This window comes from Mesoplodon densirostris, chromosome 10 (assembly GCF_025265405.1).
Source record: "Mesoplodon densirostris isolate mMesDen1 chromosome 10, mMesDen1 primary haplotype, whole genome shotgun sequence".
Classification (NCBI taxonomy): domain Eukaryota; kingdom Metazoa; phylum Chordata; class Mammalia; order Artiodactyla; family Ziphiidae; genus Mesoplodon; species Mesoplodon densirostris.
Genome location: NC_082670.1, coordinates 47,369,353 through 47,389,959, shown reverse-complemented (window position 1 = coordinate 47,389,959; position 20,607 = coordinate 47,369,353).

Genomic DNA, 20,607 nt, shown 5'->3' with positions numbered 1-20,607 from the left:
ATTATATGCCAGAACAAGCGCAATGGAGTCCTTCTTTCCTTAAGCCACTAGAACGTGTAAATGTGAACAGCATATGTATCTCCCTTCTACCGCACCTGGGAAGTACAAAACTCAAAGGGAAAGTGCAGGGAGAATGCTCTGTGTCCCCTATGGAAAAGAGCTTGAAAGGAAACATTGTTTTCCTCACTGGAATTTACAGCGTTGCAGGCTCAATTGTGGCAGGGAAACACTGTTGTTCCATATCTTCTCTTCTTAACACAATCCATTTCTCGTCACTGAAATAGGCAGGCCCCAGATCAAAGACAGCCTGTGTCAAAGCGGTGCTTAAACTCCAGCAAGCGTTTATGGTGTCATAGGCCACTAGGCTGTGCACTAGATTCTAAGATGTAGGCGAAGGACTGCCTGTCAGTTCTGGGACCTGTAAGCCACGTTCAGTTGAGGAGAACTATATGCCAGGAGAAGCACAATGGAGTCCTTCTTTCCTTAAGCCACTAGAACGTGTAAATGTGAACAGCAGATGTATCTCCCTTCTACCGCACCGGGGAAGTACAAAACTCCAAGGGAAAGTGCAGGGAGAATGCTCTGTGTTCCCTTTGGAAAAGAGCTTGAAGGGAAACGTTGTTTTCCTCACTGGAATTTACAGCGTTGCAGGCTCAATGGTGGCAGGGAAACAGTGTTGTTCCATATCTTCTCTTCTTAACACAATCCATTTCTCGTCACAGAAACAGGCAGGCCCCAGGTCCAAGGCAGCCTGTGTCAATGCGGTGCTTAAACTCCAGCAAGCGTTTATGATGTCATAGGCCACTAGGCTGTGCACTAGATTCTAAGATGTAGGCGACGGCGTGCCCGACACTTCTGGGACCTGTAAGCCCGTTCAGTTGAGGAGAACTATATGCCAAAAGAAGGGCAATGGAGACCTTCTTTTCTTAAGCCACTAGAAGCTGTAAATGTGAACAGCAGATGTATCTCCCTTCTACCGCACCTGGGAAGTACAAAACACAGAACGAAGGCGCAGGGGGAATGCTCTGTGGTCCTTGTGGAGAAGAGGGCTTTAAAAGTGACCTGAAAACGTTCAGCGTTTTCGGAAGCCACCTGAAGGTGTCAATGTGAACAACAGAAGTATCTATCTTCTACAGCACCCGGAAGCCCCAAAGACCAGAGGAAGGCAAAGGCAGAGTGCTTTGTGGTCCCTTTGGAAAACAGGGTTTGAAGGGATTCACTAAGGATTGTTAGGGAATAGGTAAAACATATGGGACGACTAGCATCGAGCTCAAGCTCTCTGTTTCTCGTCACACAGAGAGGCAGGCCGCAGGTCCAAGGCAGCGAGTGTCAAAGCGGTGCTATAAATGCAGGAAGCTTTTACGGTGTCTTAGGACATGTGCCTCTGCACTAGGATGCAACATGTAAACAACGGACTGCCTGACACTACTGGGACCTGTAAGCCACTTTGAGTTGAGGACAACTATATGCCAAAAGAAGGGCAATGGAGGCCTTCTTTCCTTAAGCCACTAGAACGGGTAAATGTGAACAGCAATAGTATCTCCCTTCTACCGCATCTGGGAAGTACAAAACTCAAAAGGAAAGTGCAGGGAGAATGCTCTGTGTTCCCTTTGGAAAAGAGAGCTTGAAGGGAAACTTTTTTCCTCACTGGGATTTAGAGCGTTGCAGGCTCAATTTTGGCAGGGAAACATTGTTGTTCCATATCTTCTCTTCTTAACACAATGCATTTCTCGTCACAGTAATAGGCAGGCCCCAGATCCAAGGCAGCCTGTGTCAAAGCGGTGCCTAAACTCCAGCAAGCGTTTATGGTGTCATAGGCCACTAGGCTGTGCACTAGATTCTAAGATGTAGGCGAAGGACTGCCCGTCAGTTCTGGGACCTGTAAGCCACGTTTAGTTGAGGAGAATTATATGCCAGAAGTAGCGCAATGGAGTCCTTCTTTCCTTAAGAAAGTAGAACGTGTAAATATAAACAGCAGATGTATCTCTCTTCTTCCGCACCTGGGAAGTACAAAACTCAAAGGGAAAGTGCAGGGAGAATGCTCTGTGTCCCCTATGGAAAAGAGCTTGAAGGGAAACGTTGTTTTCCTCACTGGAATTTACAGCGTTGCAGGTTCAATGGTGGCAGGGAAACACTGTTGTTCCATATCTTCTCTTCTTAACACAATCCATTTCTCGTCAGAGAAACAGGCAGGCCCCAGGTCCAAGGCAGCCTGTGTCAATGCGGTGCTTAAACTCCAGCAAGCGTTTATGATGTCATAGGCCACTAGGCTGTGCACTAGATTCTAAGATGTAGGCGACGGCGTGCCCGACACTTCTGGGACCTGTAAGCCCGTTCAGTTGAGGAGAACTATATGCCAAAAGAAGGGCAATGGAGACCTTCTTTTCTTAAGCCACTAGAAGCTGTAAATGTGAACAGCAGATGTATCTCCCTTCTACCGCACCTGGGAAGTACAAAACACAGAACGAAGGCGCAGGGGGAATGCTCTGTGGTCCTTGTGGAGAAGAGGGCTTGAAAAGTGACCTGAAAACATTCAGCGTTTTCGGAAGCCACCTGAAGGTGTCAATGTGAACAACAGAAGTATCTATCTTCTACAGCACCCGGAAGCCCCAAAGACCACAGGAAGGCAAAGGGAGAGTGCTTTGTGGTCCCTTTGGAAAACAGGGTTTGAAGGGATTCACTAAGGATTGTTAGGGAATAGGTAAAACCCATGAGACGACTAGCATCGAGCTCAAGCTCTCTGTTTCTCGTCACACAGAGAGGCAGGCCGCAGGTCCAAGGCAGCGTGTGTCAAAGCGGTGCTATAAATGCAGGAAGCTTTTACGGTGTCTTAGGCCATGTGCCTCTGCACTAGGATGCAACATGTAAACAACGGACTGCCTGACACTACTGGGACCTGTAAGCCACTTTGAGTTGAGGACAACTATATGCCAAAAGAAGGGCAATGGAGGCCTTCTTTCCTTAAGCCACTAGAACGGGTAAATGTGAACAGCAATAGTATCTCCCTTCTACCGCATCTGGGAAGTACAAAACTCAAAAGAAAAGTGCAGGGAGAACGCTCTGTGTTCCCTTTGGAAAAGAGAGCTTGAAGGGAAACTTTTTTTCCTCACTGGGATTTAGAGCGTTGCAGGCTCAATTGTGGCAGGGAAACACTGTTGTTCCATATCTTCTCTTCTTAACACAATGCATTTCTCGTCACAGTAATAGGCAGGCCCCAGATCCAAGGCAGCCTCTGTCAAAGGGATGCCTAAACTCCAGCAAGCGATTAAGGTGTCATAGGCCACTAGGCTGTGCACTAGATTCTAAGATGTAGGCGAAGGACTGCCTGTCAGTTCTGGGACCTGTAAGCCACGTTCAGTTGAGGAGAATTATATGCCAGAACAAGCGCAATGGAGTCCTTCTTTCCTTAAGCCACTAGAACGCGTAAATGTGAACAGCATATGTATCTCCCTTCTACCGCACCTGGGAAGTACAAAACTCAAAGGGAAAGTGCAGGGAGAATGCTCTGTGTCCCCTATGGAAAAGAGCTTGAAAGGAAACATTGTTTTCCTCACTGGAATTTACAGCGTTGCAGGCTCAATGGTGGCAGGGAAACACTGTTGTTTCATATCTTTTCTTCTTAACACAATCCATTTCTCGTCACAGAAATAGGCATGCCCCAGATCAAAGACAGCCTGTGTCAAAGCGGTGCTTAAACTCCAGCAAGCGTTTATGGTGTCATAGGCCACTAGGCTGTGCACTAGATTCTAAGATGTAGGCGAAGGACTGCCCGTCAGTTCTGGGACCTGTAAGCCACGTTCAGTTGAGGAGAACTGTATGCCAGGAGAAGCGCAATGGAGTCCTTCTTTCCTTAAGCCACTAGAACGTGTAAATGTGAACAGCAGAAGTATCTCCCTTCTACCGCACCGGGGAAGTACAAAACTCAAAGGGAAAGTGCAGGGAGAATGCTCTGTGTTCCCTTTGGAAAGGAGCTTGAAGGGAAACGTTGTTTTCCTCACTGGAATTTACAGCGTTGCAGGCTCAATGGTGGCAGGGAAACACTGTTGTTCCATATCTTCTCTTCTTAACACAATCCAGTTCTCGTCACAGAAATAAGCAGGCCCCAGGTCCAAGGCAGCCTGTGTCAATGCGGTGCTTAAACTCCAGCAAGCGTTTATGATGTCATAGGCCAGTAGGCTGTGCACTAGATTCTAAGATGTAGGCGACGGAGTGCCCGACACTTCTGGGACCTGTAAGCCTGTTCAGTTGAGGAGAACTATATGCCAAAAGAAGGGCAATGGAGACCTTCTTTTCTTAAGCCACTAGAAACTGTAATTGTGAACAGCAGATGTATCTCCCTTCTACCGCACCTGGGAAGTACAAAACACAGAACGAAGGCGCAGGGGGAATGCTCTGTGGTCCTTGTGGAGAAGAGGGCTTGAAAAGTGACCTGAAAATCGTTCAGCGTTTTCGGAAGCCACCTCAAGGTGTCAATGTGAACAACAGAAGTATCTATCTTCTACAGCACCCGGAAGCCCCAAAGACCACAGGAAGGCAAAGGGAGAGTGCTTTGTGGTCCCTTTGGAAAACAGGGTTTGAAGGGATTCACTAAGGATTGTTAGGGAATAGGTAAAACACATGGGACGACAAGCATCGAGCTCAAGCTCTCTGTTTCTCGTCACACAGAGAGGCAGGCCGCAGGTCCAAGGCAGCGTGTGTCAAAGCGGTGCTATAAATGCAGGAAGCTTTTACGGTTTCTTAGGCCATGTGCCTCTGCACTAGGATGCAACATGTAAACGACGGACTGCCTGACACTACTGGGACCTGTAAGCCACTTTGAGTTGAGGACAACTATATGCCAAAAGAAGGGCAATGGAGGCCTTCTTTCCTTAAGCCACTAGAACGGGTAAATGTGAACAGCAATAGTATCTCCCTTCTACCGCATCTGGGAAGTACAAAACTCAAAAGTAAAGTGCAGGGAGAATGCTCTGTGTTCCCTTTGGAAAAGAGAGCTTGAAGGGAAACTTTTTTTCCTCACTGGGATTTAGAGCGTTGCAGGCTCAATTGTGGCAGGGAAACACTGTTGTTCCATATCTCCTCTTCTTAACACAATGCATTTCTCGTCACAGTAATAGGCAGGCCCCAGATCCAAGGCAGCCTGTGTCAAAGCGGTGCCTAAACTCCAGCAAGCGTTTATGGTGTCATAGGCCACAGGCTGTGCACTAGATTCTAAGATGTAGGCGAAGGACTGCCCGTCAGTTCTGGGACCTGTAAGCCACGTTCAGTTGAGGAGAATTATATGCCAGAACAAGCGCAATGGAGTCCTTCTTTCTTAAGCCACTAGAACGTGTAAATGTGAACAGCATATGTATCTCCCTTCTACCGCACCGGGGAAGTACAAAACTCAAAGGGAAAGTGCAGGGAGAATGCTCTGTGTTCCCTATGGAAAAGAGCTTGAAAGGAAACATTGTTTTCCTCACTGGAATTTACAGCGTTGCAGGCTCAATTGTGGCAGGGAAACACTGTTGTTCCATATCTTTTCTTCTTAACACAATGCATTTCTCGTCACAGAAATAGGCAAACCCCAGATCAAAGACAGCCTGTGTCAAAGCGGAGCTTAAACTCCAGCAAGCGTTTATGGTGTCATAGGCCACTAGGCTGTGCACACTAGATTCTAAGATGTAGGCGAAGGACTGCCCGTCAGTTCTGGGACCTGTAAGCCACGTTCAGTTGAGGAGAACTATATGCCAGGAGAAGCGCAATGGAGTCCTTCTTTCCTTAAGCCACTAGAACGTGTAAATGTGAACAGCAGATGTATCTCCCTTCTACCGCACCAAGGAAGTACAAAACTCAAAGGGAAAGTGCAGGGAGAATGCTCTGTGTTCCCTTTGGAAAAGAGCTTGAAGGGAAACGTTGTTTTCCTCACTGGAATTTACAGCGTTGCAGGCTCAATGGTGGCAGGGAAACACTGTTGTTCCATATCTTCTCTTCTTAACACAATCCATTTCTCGTCACAGAAATAGGCAGGCCCCAGATCCAAGGCAGCCTGTGTCAAAGCGGTGCCTAAACTCCAGCAAGCGTTTATGGTGTCATAGGCCACTAGGCTGTGCACTAGATTCTAAGATGTAGGCGAAGGACTGCCCGTCAGTTCTGGGCCCTGTAAGCCACGTTCAGTTGAGGAGAATTATATGCCAGAAGTAGCGCAATGGAGTCCTTCTTTCCTTAAGCAAGTAGAACATGTAAATATGAACAGCAGATGTATCTCTCTTCTTCCGCACCTGGGAAGTACAAAACTCAAAGGGAAAGTGCAGGGAGAATGCTCTGTGTCCCCTATGGAAAAGAGCTTGAAGGGAAACGTTGTTTTCCTCCCTGGAATTTACAGCGTTGCAGGCTCAATGGTGGCAGGGAAACACTGTTGTTCCATATCTTCTCTTCTTAACACAATCCATTTCTCGTCACAGAAACAGGCAGGCCCCAGGTCCAAGGCAGCCTGTGTCAATGCGGTGCTTAAACTCCAGCAAGCGTTTATGATGTCATAGAGCACTAGGCTGTGCACTAGATTCTAAGATGTAGGCGACGGTGTGCCCGACACTTCTGGGACCTGTAAGCCCGTTCAGTTGAGGAGAACTATATGCCAAAAGAAGGGCAATGGAGACCGTCTTTTGTTAAGCCACTAGAAGCTGTAAATGTGAACAGCAGATGTATCTCCCTTCTACCGCACCTGGGAAGTACAAAACTCAAAGGGAAAGTGCAGGGAGAATGCTCTGTGTTCCCTTTGGAAAAGAGCTTGAAGGGAAACGTTGTTTTCCTCAGTGGAATTTACACCATTGCAGGCTCAATTGTTGCAGGGAAACACTGTTGTTCCATATCTTCTCTTCTTAACACAATCCATTTCTCGTCACAGAAACAGGCAGGCCCCAGATCCAAGGCAGCCTGTGTCAAAGCAGTGCTTAAACTCCAGCAAGCGTTTATGGTGTCATAGGCCACTAGGCTGTGCACTAGATTCTAAGATGTAGGCGAAGGACTGCCCGTCAGTTCTGGGACCTGTAAGCCACGTTCAGTTGAGGAGAACTATATGCCAAAAGAAGGGCAATGGAGACCTTCTTTTCTTAAGCCACTAGAAGCTGTAAATGTGAACAGCAGATGTATCTCCCTTCTACCGCACCTGGGAAGTACAAAACACAGAACGAAGGCGCAGGGGGAATGCTCTGTGGTCCTTGTGGAGAAGAGGGCTTGAAAAGTGACCTGAAAACGTTCAGCGTTTTCGGAAGCCACCTGAAGGTGTCAATGTGAACAACAGAAGTATCTATCTTCTACAGCACCCGGAAGCCCCAAAGACCACAGGAAGGCAAAGGGAGAGTGCTTTGTGGTCCCTTTGGAAAACAGGGTTTGAAGGGATTCACTAAGGATTGTTAGGGAATAGGTAAAACATATGGGACGACTAGCATCGAGCTCAAGCTCTCTGTTTCTCGTCACACAGAGAGGCAGGCCGCAGGTCCAAGGCAGCGAGTGTCAAAGCGGTGCTATAAATGCAGGAAGCTTTTACGGTGTCTTAGGCCATGTGCCTCTGCACTAGGATGCAACATGTAAACAACGGACTGCCTGACACTACTGGGACCTGTAAGCCACTTTGAGTTGAGGACAACTATATGCCAAAAGAAGGGCAATGGAGGCCTTCTTTCCTTAAGCCACTAGAACGGGTAAATGTGAACAGCAATAGTATCTCCCTTCTACCGCATCTGGGAAGTACAAAACTCAAAAGTAAAGTGCAGGGAGAATGCTCTGTGTTCCCTTTGGAAAAGAGAGCTTGAAGGGAAACTTTTTTTCCTCACTGGGATTAAGAGTGTTGCAGGCTCAATTGTGGCAGGGAAACACTGTTGTTCCATATCTTCTCTTCTTAACACAATGCATTTCTCGTCACAGTAATAGGCAGGCCCCAGATCCAAGGCAGCCTGTGTCAAAGGGGTGCCTAAACTCCAGCAAGAGTTTATGGTGTCATAGGCCACTAGGCTGTGCACTAGATTCTAAGATGTAGGCGAAGGACTGCCTGTAGTTCTGGGACCTGTAATCCACGTTCAGTTGAGGAGAACTATATGCCAGGAAAAGCACAATGGAGTCCTTCTTTCCTTAAGCCACTAGAACGTGTAAATGTGAACAGCAGATGTATCTCCCTTCTACCGCACCGGGGAAGTACAAAACTCCAATGGAAAGTGCAGGGAGAATGCTCTGTGTTCCCTTTGGAAAAGAGCTTGAAGGGAAACGTTGTTTTCCTCACTGGAATTTACAGCGTTGCAGGCTCAATGGTGGCAGGGAAACAGTGTTGTTCCATATCTTCTCTTCTTAACACAATCCATTTCTCGTCACAGAAACAGGCAGGCCCCAGGTCCAAGGCAGCCTGTGTCAATGCGGTGCTTAAACTCCAGCAAGCGTTTATGATGTCATAGGCCACTAGGCTGTGCACTAGATTCTAAGATGTAGGCGACGGCGTGCCCGACACTTCTGGGACCTGTAAGCCTGTTCAGTTGAGGAGAACTATATGCCAAAAGAAGGGCAATGGAGACCTTCTTTTCTTAAGCCACTAGAAACTGTAATTGTGAACAGCAGATGTATCTCCCTTCTACCGCACCTGGGAAGTACAAAACACAGAACGAAGGCGCAGGGGGAATGCTCTGTGGTCCTTGTGGAGAAGAGGGCTTGAAAAGTGACCTGAAAACGTTCAGCGTTTTCGGAAGCCACCTGAAGGTGTCAATGTGAACAACAGAAGTATCTATCTTCTACAGCACCCGGAAGCCCCAAAGACCAGAGGAAGGCAAAGGCAGAGTGCTTTGTGGTCCCTTTGGAAAACAGGGTTTGAAGGGATTCACTAAGGATTGTTAGGGAATAGGTAAAACACATGGGACGACTAGCATCGAGCTCAAGCTCTCTGTTTCTCGTCACACAGAGAGGCAGGCCGCACGTCCAAGGCAGCGTGTGTCAAAGCGGTGCTATAAATGCAGGAAGCTTTTACGGTGTCTTAGGCCATGTGCCTCTGCACTAGGATGCAACATGTAAACGACGGACTGCCTGACACTACTGGGACCTGTAAGCCACTTTGAGTTGAGGACAACTATATGCCAAAAGAAGGGCAATGGAGGCCTTCTTTCCTTAAGCCACTAGAACGGGTAAATGTGAACAGTAATAGTATCTCCCTTCTACCGCATCTGGGAAGTACAAAACTCAAAAGGAATGTGCAGGGAGAATGCTCTGTGTTCCCTTTGGAAAACAGAGCTTGAAAGGAAACTTTTTTCCTCACTGGGATTTAGAGCGTTGCAGGCTCAATTTTGGCAGGGAAACATTGTTGTTCCATATCTTCTCTTCTTAACACAATGCATTTCTCGTCACAGTAATAGGCAGGCCCCAGATCCAAGGCAGCCTGTGTCAAAGCGGTGCCTAAACTCCAGCAAGCGTTTATGGTGTCATAGGCCACTAGGCTGTGCACTAGATTCTAAGATGTAGGCGAAGGACTGCCCGTCAGTTCTGGGACCTGTAAGCCACGTTTAGTTGAGGAGAATTATATGCCAGAAGTAGCGCAATGGAGTCCTTCTTTCCTTAAGAAAGTAGAACGTGTAAATATGAACAGCAGATGTATCTCTCTTCTTCCGCACCTGGGAAGTACAAAACTCAAAGGGAAAGTGCAGGGAGAATGCTCTGTGTCCCCTATGGAAAAGAGCTTGAAGGGAAACGTTGTTTTCCTCACTGGAATTTACAGCGTTGCAGGCTCAATGGTGGCAGGGAAACACTGTTGTTCCATATCTTCTCTTCTTAACACAATCCATTTCTCGTCAGAGAAACAGGCAGGCCCCAGGTCCAAGGCAGCCTGTGTCAATGCGGTGCTTAAACTCCAGCAAGCGTTTATGATGTCATAGGCCACTAGGCTGTGCACTAGATTCTAAGATGTAGGCGACGGCGTGCCCGACACTTCTGGGACCTGTAAGCCCGTTCAGTTGAGGAGAACTATATGCCAAAAGAAGGGCAATGGAGACCTTCTTTTCTTAAGCCACTAGAAGCTGTAAATGTGAACAGCAGATGTATCTCCCTTCTACCGCACCTGGGAAGTACAAAACACAGAACGAAGGCGCAGGGGGAATGCTCTGTGGTCCTTGTGGAGAAGAGGGCTTGAAAAGTGACCTGAAAACATTCAGCGTTTTCGGAAGCCACCTGAAGGTGTCAATGTGAACAACAGAAGTATCTATCTTCTACAGCACCCGGAAGCCCCAAAGACCACACAGGAAGGCAAAGGGAGAGTGCTTTGTGGTCCCTTTGGAAAACAGGGTTTGAAGGGATTCACTAAGGATTGTTAGGGAATAGGTAAAACACATGGGACGACTAGCATCGAGCTCAAGCTCTCTGTTTCTCGTCACACAGAGAGGCAGGCCGCAGGTCCAAGGCAGCGTGTGTCAAAGCGGTGCTATAAATGCAGGAAGCTTTTACGGTGTCTTAGGCCATGTGCCTCTGCACTAGGATGCAACATGTAAACAACGGACTGCCTGACACTACTGGGACCTGTAAGCCACTTTGAGTTGAGGACAACTATATGCCAAAAGAAGGGCAATGGAGGCCTTCTTTCCTTAAGCCACTAGAACGGGTAAATGTGAACAGCAATAGTATCTCCCTTCTACCGCATCTGGGAAGTACAAAACTCAAAAGAAAAGTGCAGGGAGAACGCTCTGTGTTCCCTTTGGAAAAGAGAGCTTGAAGGGAAACTTTTTTTCCTCACTGGGATTTAGAGCGTTGCAGGCTCAATTGTGGCAGGGAAACACTGTTGTTCCATATCTTCTCTTCTTAACACAATGCATTTCTCGTCACAGTAATAGGCAGGCCCCAGATCCAAGGCAGCCTCTGTCAAAGGGGTGCCTAAACTCCAGCAAGCGTTTAAGGTGTCATAGGCCACTAGGCTGTGCACTAGATTCTAAGATGTAGGCGAAGGACTGCCTGTCAGTTCTGGGACCTGTAAGCCACGTTCAGTTGAGGAGAATTATATGCCAGAACAAGCGCAATGGAGTCCTTCTTTCCTTAAGCCACTAGAACGCGTAAATGTGAACAGCATATGTATCTCCCTTCTACCGCACCTGGGAAGTACAAAACTCAAAGGGAAAGTGCAGGGAGAATGCTCTGTGTCCCCTATGGAAAAGAGCTTGAAAGGAAACATTGTTTTCCTCACTGGAATTTACAGCGTTGCAGGCTCAATGGTGGCAGAGAAACACTGTTGTTCCATATCTTTTCTTCTTAACACAATCCATTTCTCGTCACAGAAATAGGCATGCCCCAGATCAAAGACAGCCTGTGTCAAAGCGGTGCTTAAACTCCAGCAAGCGTTTATGGTGTCATAGGCCACTAGGCTGTGCACTAGATTCTAAGATGTAGGCGAAGGACTGCCCGTCAGTTCTGGGACCTGTAAGCCACGTTCAGTTGAGGAGAACTGTATGCCAGGAGAAGCGCAATGGAGTCCTTCTTTCCTTAAGCCACTAGAACGTGTAAATGTGAACAGCAGAAGTATCTCCCTTCTACCGCACCGGGGAAGTACAAAACTCAAAGGGAAAGTGCAGGGAGAATGCTCTGTGTTCCCTTTGGAAAGAAGCTTGAAGGGAAACGTTGTTTTCCTCACTGGAATTTACAGCGTTGCAGGCTCAATGGTGGCAGGGAAACACTGTTGTTCCATATCTTCTCTTCTTAACACAATCCATTTCTCGTCACAGAAATAGGCAGGCCCCAGATCCAAGGCAGCCTGTGTCAAAGCGGTGCTTAAACTCCAGCAAGCGTTTATGGTGTCATAGGCCACTAGGCTGTGCACTAGATTCTAAGATGTAGGCGAAGGACTGCCCATCAGTTCTGTGCCCTGTAAGCCACGTTCAGTTGAGGAGAATTATATGCCAGAAGTAGCGCAATGGAGTCCTTCTTTCCTTAAGCCAGTAGAACGTGTAAATGTGAACAGCAGATGTATCTCCCTTCTTCCGCACCTGGGAAGTACAAAACTCAAAGGGAAAGTGCAGGGAGAATGCTCTGTGTCCCCTATGGAAAAGAGCTTGAAGGGAAACGTTGTTTTCCTCACTGGAATTTACAGCGTTGCAGGCTCAATGGTGCAGGGAAACACTGTTGTTCCATATCTTCTCTTCTTAACACAATCCAGTTCTCGTCACAGAAATAGGCAGGCCCCAGGTCCAAGGCAGCCTGTGTCAATGCGGTGCTTAAACTCCAGCAAGCGTTTATGATGTCATAGGCCACTAGGCTGTGCACTAGATTCTAAGATGTAGGCGACGGAGTGCCCGACACTTCTGGGACCTGTAAGCCTGTTCAGTTGAGGACAACTATATGCCAAAAGAAGGGCAATGGAGACCTTCTTTTCTTAAGCCACTAGAAGCTGTAAATGTGAACAGCAGATGTATCTCCCTTCTACCGCACCTGGGAAGTACAAAACACAGAACGAAGGTGCAGGGGGAATGCTCTGTGGTCCTTGTGGAGAAGAGGGCTTGAAAAGTGACCTGAAAATGTTCAGCGTTTTCGGGAGCCACCTGAAGGTGTCAATGTGAACAACAGAAGTATCTATCTTCTACAGCACCCGGAAGCCCCAAAGACCACAGGAAGGCAAAGGGAGAGTGCTTTGTGGTCCCTTTGGAAAACAGGGTTTGAAGGGATTCACTAAGGATTGTTAGGGAATAGGTAAAACACATGGGACGACAAGCATCGAGCTCAAGCTCTCTGTTTCTCGTCACACAGAGAGGCAGGCCGCAGGTCCAAGGCAGCGTGTGTCAAAGCGGTGCTATAAATGCAGGAAGCTTTTACGGTTTCTTAGGCCATGTGCCTCTGCACTAGGATGCAACATGTAAACGACGGACTGCCTGACACTACTGGGACCTGTAAGCCACTTTGAGTTGAGGACAACTATATGCCAAAAGAAGGGCAATGGAGGCCTTCTTTCCTTAAGCCACTAGAACGGGTAAATGTGAACAGCAATAGTATCTCCCTTCTACCGCATCTGGGAAGTACAAAACTCAAAAGTAAAGTGCAGGGAGAATGCTCTGTGTTCCCTTTGGAAAAGAGAGCTTGAAGGGAAACTTTTTTTCCTCACTGGGATTTAGAGCGTTGCAGGCTCAATTGTGGCAGGGAAACACTGTTGTTCCATATCTCCTCTTCTTAACACAATGCATTTCTCGTCACAGTAATAGGCAGGCCCCAGATCCAAGGCAGCCTGTGTCAAAGCGGTGCCTAAACTCCAGCAAGCGTTTATGGTGTCATAGGCCACAGGCTGTGCACTAGATTCTAAGATGTAGGCGAAGGACTGCCCGTCAGTTCTGGGACCTGTAAGCCACGTTCAGTTGAGGAGAACTATATGCCAGGAGAAGCGCAATGGAGTCCTTCTTTCCTTAAGCCAGTAGAACGTGTAAATGTGAACAGCAGATGTATCTCCCTTCTTCCGCACCTGGGAAGTACAAAACTCAAAGGGAAAGTGCAGGGAGAATGCTCTGTGTTCCCTTTGGAAAAGAGCTTGAAGGGAAACGTTGTTTTCCTCACTGGAATTTACAGCGTTGCAGGCTCAATGGTGGCAGGGAAACACTGTTGTTCCATATCTTCTCTTCTTAACACAATCCATTTCTCGTCAGAGAAATAGGCAGGCCCCAGATCCAAGGCAGCCTGTGTCAAAGTGGTGCTTAAACTCCAGCAAGCGTTTATGGTGTCATAGGCCACTAGGCTGTGCACTAGATTCTAAGATGTAGGCGAAGGACTGCCCGTCAGTTCTGGGACCTGTAATCCACGTTCAGTTGAGGAGAACTATATGCCAGGAGAAGCGCAATGGAGTCCTTCTTTCCTTAAGCCAGTAGAACGTGTAAATGTGAACAGCAGATGTATCTCCCTTCTTCCGCACCTGGGAAGTACAAAACTCAAAGGGAAAGTGCAGGGAGAATGCTCTGTGTCCCCTATGGAAAAGAGCTTGAAGGGAAACGTTGTTTTCCTCACTGGAATTTACAGCGTTGCAGGCTCAATGGTGGCAGGGAAACACTGTTGTTCCATATCTTCTCTTCTTAACACAATCCATTTCTCGTCACAGAAATAGGCATGCCCCAGATCAAAGACAGCCTGTGTCAAAGCGGTGCTTAAACTCCAGCAAGCGTTTATGGTGTCATAGGCCACTAGGCTGTGCACTAGATTCTAAGATGTAGGCGAAGGACTGCCCGTCAGTTCTGGGACCTGTAAGCCACGTTCAGTTGAAGAGAACTATATGCCAGGAGAAGCGCAATGGAGTCCTTCTTTCCTTAAGCCACTAGAACGTGTAAATGTGAACAGCAGATGTATCTCCCTTCTTCCGCACCTGGGAAGTACAAAACTCAAAGGGAAAGTGCAGGGAGAATGCTCTGTGTCCCCTATGGAAAAGAGCTTGAAGGGAAACGTTGTTTTCCTCACTGGAATTTACAGCGTTGCAAGCTCAATGGTGGCAGGGAAACACTGTTGTTCCATATCTTCTCTTCTTAACACAATCCATTTCTTGTCACAGAAACAGGCAGGCCCCAGGTCCAAGGCAGCCTGTGTCAATGCGGTGCTTAAACTCCAGCAAGCGTTTATGATGTCATAGGCCACTAGGCTGTGCACTAGATTCTAAGATGTAGGCGACGGCGTGCCCGCCACTTCTGGGACCTGTAAGACCGTTCAGTTGAGGAGAACTATATGCCAAAAGAAGGGCAATGGAGACCTTCTTTTCTTAAGCCACTAGAAGCTGTAAATGTGAACAGCAGATGTATCTCCCTTCTACCGCACCTGGGAAGTACAAAACTCAAAGGGAAAGTGCAGGGAGAATGCTCTGTGTTCCCTTTGGAAAAGAGCTTGAAGGGAAACGTTGTTTTCCTCAGTGGAATTTACAGGGTTGCAGGCTCAATTGTGGCAGGGAAACAGTGTTGTTCCATATCTTCTCTTCTTAACACAATCCATTTCTCGTCACAGAAAGAGGCAGGCCCCAGATCCAAGGCAGCCTGTGTCAAAGCGGTGCTTAAACTCCAGCAAGCGTTTATGGTGTCATAGGCCACTAGGCTGTGCACTAGATTCTAAGATGTAGGCGACGGACTGCCCGTCAGTTCTGGGACCTGTAAGCCACGTTCAGTTGAGGAGAACTATATGCCAAAAGAAGGGCAATGGAGACCTTCTTTTCTTAAGCCACTAGAAGCTGTAAATGTGAACAGCAGATGTATCTCCCTTCTACCGCACCTGGGAAGTACAAAACACAGAACGAAGGCGCAGGGGGAATGCTCTGTGGTCCTTGTGGAGAAGAGGGCTTGAAAAGTGACCTGAAAACGTTCAGCGTTTTCGGAAGCCACCTGAAGGTGTCAATGTGAACAACAGAAGTATCTATCTTCTACAGCACCCGGAAGCCCCAAAGACCACAGGAAGGCAAAGGGAGAGTGCTTTGTGGTCCCTTTGGAAAACAGGGTTTGAAGGGATTCACTAAGGATTGTTAGGGAATAGGTAAAACACATGGTACGTCTAGCATCGAGCTCAAGCTCTCTGTTTCTCGTCACACAGAGAGGCAGGCCGCAGGTCCAAGGCAGCGTGTGTCAAAGCGGTGCTATAAATGCAGGAAGCTTTTACGGTGTCTTAGGCCATGTGCCTCTGCACTAGGATGCAACATGTAAACAACGGACTGCCTGACACTACTGGGACCTGTAAGCCACTTTGAGTTGAGGACAACTATATGCCAAAAGAAGGGCAATGGAGGCCTTCTTTCCTTAAGCCACTAGAACGGGTAAATGTGAACAGCAATAGTATCTCCCTTCTACCGCATCTGGGAAGTACAAAACTCAAAAGGAAAGTGCAGGGAGAATGCTCTGTGTTCCCTTTGGAAAAGAGAGCTTGAAGGGAAACTTTTTTTCCTCACTGGGATTTAGAGCGTTGCAGGCTCAATTGTGGCAGGGAAACACTGTTGTTCCATATCTTCTCTTCTTAACACAATGCATTTCTCGTCACAGTAATAGGCAGGCCCCAGATCCAAGGCAGCCTCTGTCAAAGGGGTGCCTAAACTCCAGCAAGCGTTTATGGTGTCATAGGCCACTAGGCTGTTCACTAGATTCTAAGATGTAGGCGAAGGACTGCCTGTCAGTTCTGGGACCTGTAAGCCACGTTCAGTTGAGGAGAATTATATGCCAGAACAAGCGCAATGGAGTCCTTGTTTCCTTAAGGCACTAGAACGTGTAAATGTGAACAGCATATGTATCTCCCTTCTACCGCACCTGGGAAGTACAAAACTCAAAGGGAAAGTGCAGGGAGAATGCTCTGTGTCCCCTATGGAAAAGAGCTTGAAGGGAAACGTTGTTTTCCTCACTGGAATTTACAGGGTTGCAGGCTCAATGGTGGCAGGGAAACACTATTGTTCCATATCTTCTCTTCTTAACACAATCCATTTCTCGTCACAGAAAGAGGCAGGCCCCAGAACAAAGACAGCCTGTGTCAAAGCGGTGCTTAAACTCCAGCAAGCGTTTATGGTGTCATAGGCCACTAGGCTGTGCACTAGATTCTAAGATGTAGGCGAAGGACTTCCCGTCAGTTCTGGGACCTGTAAGCCACGTTCAGTTGAGGAGAACTGTATGCCAGGAGAAGCGCAATGGAGTCCTTCTTTCCTTAAGCCACTAGAACGTGTAAATGTGAACAGCAGATGTATCTCCCTTCTACCGCACCGGGGAAGTACAAAACTCAAAGGGAAAGTGCAGGGAGAATGCTCTGTATTCCCTTTGGAAAAGAGCTTGAAGGGAAATGTTGTTTTCCTCACTGGAATTTACAGCGTTGCAGGCTCAATGGTGGCAGGGAAACACTGTTGTTCCATATCTTCTCTTCTTAACACAATCCATTTCTCGAAACAGAAATAGGCAGGCCCCAGATCCAAGATAGCCTGTGTCAAAGCGGTGCTTAAACTCCAGCAAGCGTTTATGGTGTCATAGGCCACTAGGCTGTGCACTAGATTCTAAGATGTAGGCGAAGGACTGCCCGTCAGTTCTGGGCCCTGTAAGCCACGTATAGTTGAGGAGAATTATATGCCAGAAGTAGCGCAATGGAGTCCTTCTTTCCTTAAGCCAGTAGAACGTGTAAATGTGAACAGCAGATGTACCTCCCTTCTTCCGCACCTGGGAAGTACAAAACTCAAAGGGAAAGTGCAGGGAGAATGCTCTGTGTCTCCTATGGAAAAGAGCTTGAAGGGAAACGTTGTTTTCCTCACTGGAATTTACAGCGTTGCAGGCTCAATGGTGGCAGGGAAACACTGTTGTTCCATATCTTCTCTTCTTAACACAATCCATTTCTCGTCAGAGAAACAGGCAGGCCCCAGGTCCAAGGCAGCCTGTGTCAATGCGGTGCTTAAACTCCAGCAAGCGTTTATGATGTCATAGGCCACTAGGCTGTGCACTAGATTCTAAGATGTAGGCGACGGAGTGCCCGACAATTCTGGGCCCTGTAAGCCTGTTCAGTTGAGGAGAACTATATGCCAAAAGAAGGGCAATGGAGACCTTCTTTTCTTAAGCCACTAGAAACTGTAAATGTGAACAGCAGATGTATCTTCCTTCTACCGCACCTGGGAAGTACAAAACACAGAACGAAGGCGCAGGGGGAATGCTCTGTGGCCCTTGTGGAGAAGAGGGCTTGAATAGTGACCTGAAAACATTCAGCGTTTTCGGAAGCCACCTAAAGGTGTTAATGTGAACAACAGAAGTATCTACCTTCTACAGCACCCGGAAGCCCCAAAGACCACAGGAAGGCAAAGGGAGAGTGCTTTGTGGTCCCTTTGGAAAACAGGGTTTGAAGGGATTCACTAAGGATTGTTAGGGAATAGGTAAAACACATGGGACGACTAGCATCGAGCTCAAGCTCTCTGTTTCTCGTCACACAGAGAGGCAGGCCGCAGGTCCAAGGCAGCGTGTGTCAAAGCGGTGCTATAAATGCAGGAAGCTTTTACGGTGTCTTAGGCCATGTGCCTCTGCACTAGGATGCAACATGTAAACAACGGACTGCCTGACACTACTGGGACCTGTAAGCCACTTTGAGTTGAGGACAACTATATGCCAAAAGAAGGGCAATGGAGGCCTTCTTTCCTTAAGCCAATAGAACGCGTAAATGTGAACAGCATATGTATCTCCCTCCTACCGCACCTGGGAAGTACAAAATTCAAAGGGAAAGTGCAGGGAGAATGCTCTGTGTCCCCTATGGAAAAGAGCTTGAAAGGAAACATTGTTTTCCTCACTGGAATTTACAGCGTTGCAGGCTCAATTGTGGCAGGGAAACACTGTTGTTCCATATCTTCTCTTCTTAACACAATCCATTTCTCGACACAGAAAGAGGCAGGCCCCAGATCAAAGACAGCCTGTGTCAAAGCGGTGCTTAAACTCCAGCAAGCGTTTATGGTGTCATAGGCCACTAGGCTGTGCACTAGATTCTAAGATGTAGGCGAAGGACTGCCCGTAAGTTCTGGGACCTGTAAGCCACGTTCAGTTGAGGAGAACTGTATGCCAGGAGAAGCGCAGTGGAGTCCTTCTTTCCTTAAGCCACTAGAACATGTAAATGTGAACAGCAGATGTATCTCCCTTCTACCGCACCGGGGAAGTACAAAACTCAAAGGGAAAGTGCAGGGAGAATGCTCTGTGTTCCCTTTGGAAAGGAGCTTGAAGGGAAACGTTGTTTTCCTCACTGGAATTTACAGCGTTGCAGGCTCAATGGTGGCAGGGAAACACTGTTGTTCCATATCTTCTCTTCTTAACACAATCCATTTCTCATCACAGAAATAGGCAGGCCCCAGATCCAAGGCAGCCTGTGTCAAAGCGGTGCTTAAACTCCAGCAAGCGTTTATGGTGTCATAGGCCACTAGGCTGTGCACTAGATTCTACGATGTAGGCGAAGGACTGCCCATCAGTTCTGTGCCCTGTAAGCCACGTTCAGTTGAGGAGAATTATATGCCAGAAGTAGCGCAATGGAGTCCTTCTTTCCTTAAGCCAGTAGAACGTGTAAATGTGAACAGCAGATGTATCTCCCTTCTTCCGCACCTGGGAAGTACAAAACTCAAAGGGAAAGTGCAGGGAGAATGCTCTGTGTCCCCTATGGAAAAGAGCTTGAAGGGAAACGTTGTTTTCCTCACTGGAATTTACAGCGTTGCAGGCTCAATGGTGCAGGGAAACACTGTTGTTCCATATCTTCTCTTCTTAACACAATCCAGTTCTCGTCACAGAAATAGGCAGGCCCCAGGTCCAAGGCAGCCTGTGTCAATGCGGTGCTTAAACTCCAGCAAGCGTTTATGATGTCATAGGCCACTAGGCTGTGCACTAGATTCTAAGATGTAGGCGACCGAGTGCCCGACACTTCTGGGACCTGTAAGCCTGTTCAGTTGAGAACTATATGCCAAAAGAAGGGCAATGGAGACCTTCTTTTCTTAAGCCACTAGAAGCTGTAAATGTGAACAGCAGATGTATCTCCCTTCTACCGCACCTGGGAAGTACAAAACACAGAACGAAGGCGCAGGGGGAATGCTCTGTGGTCCTTGTGGAGAAGAGGGCTTGAAAAGTGACCTGAAAATGTTCAGCGTTTTCGGGAGCCACCTGAAGGTGTCAATGTGAACAACAGAAGTATCTATCTTCTACAGCACCCGGAAGCCCCAAAGACCACAGGAAGGCAAAGGGAGAGCGCTTTGTGGTCCCTTTGGAAAACAGGGTTTGAAGGGATTCACTAAGGATTGTTAGGGAATAGGTAAAAGACATGGGACGACAAGCATCGAGCTCAAGCTCTCTGTTTCTCGTCACACAGAGAGGCAGGCCGCAGGTCCAAGGCAGCGTGTGTCAAAGCGGTGCTATAAATGCAGGAAGCTTTTACGGTGTCTTAGGCCATGTGCCTCTGCACTAGGATGCAACATGTAAACGACGGACTGCCTGACACTACTGGGACCTGTAAGCCACTTTGAGTTGAGGACAACTATATGCCAAAAGAAGGGCAATGGAGGCCTTCTTTCCTTAAGCCACTAGAACGGGTAAATGTGAACAGCAATAGTATCTCCCTTCTACCGCATCTGGGAAGTACAAAACTCAAAAGGAAAGTGCAGGGAGAATGCTCTGTGTTCCCTTTGGAAAAGAGAGCTTGAAGGGAAACTTTTTTCCTCACTGGGATTTAGAGCGTTGCAGGCTCAATTTTGGCAGGGAAAAATTGTTGTTCCATATCTTCTCTTCTTAACACAATGCATTTCTCGTCACAGTAATAGGCAGGCCCCAGATCCAAGGCAGCCTGTGTCAAAGCGGTGCCTAAACTCCAGCAAGCGTTTATGGTGTCATAGGCCACAGGCTGTGCACTAGATTCTAAGATGTAGGCGAAGGACTGCCCGTCAGTTCTGGGACCTGTAAGCCACGTTCAGTTGAGGAGAACTATATGCCAGGAGAAGCGCAATGGAGTCCTTCTTTCCTTAAGCCACTAGAACGTGTAAATGTGAACAGCAGATGTATCTCCCTTCTACGGCACCAAGGAAGTACAAAACTCAAAGGGAAAGTGCAGGGAGAATGCTCTGTGTTCCCTTTGGAAAAGAGCTTGAAGGGAAACGTTGTTTTCCTCAATGGAATTTACAGCGTTGCAGGCTCAATGGTGGCAGGG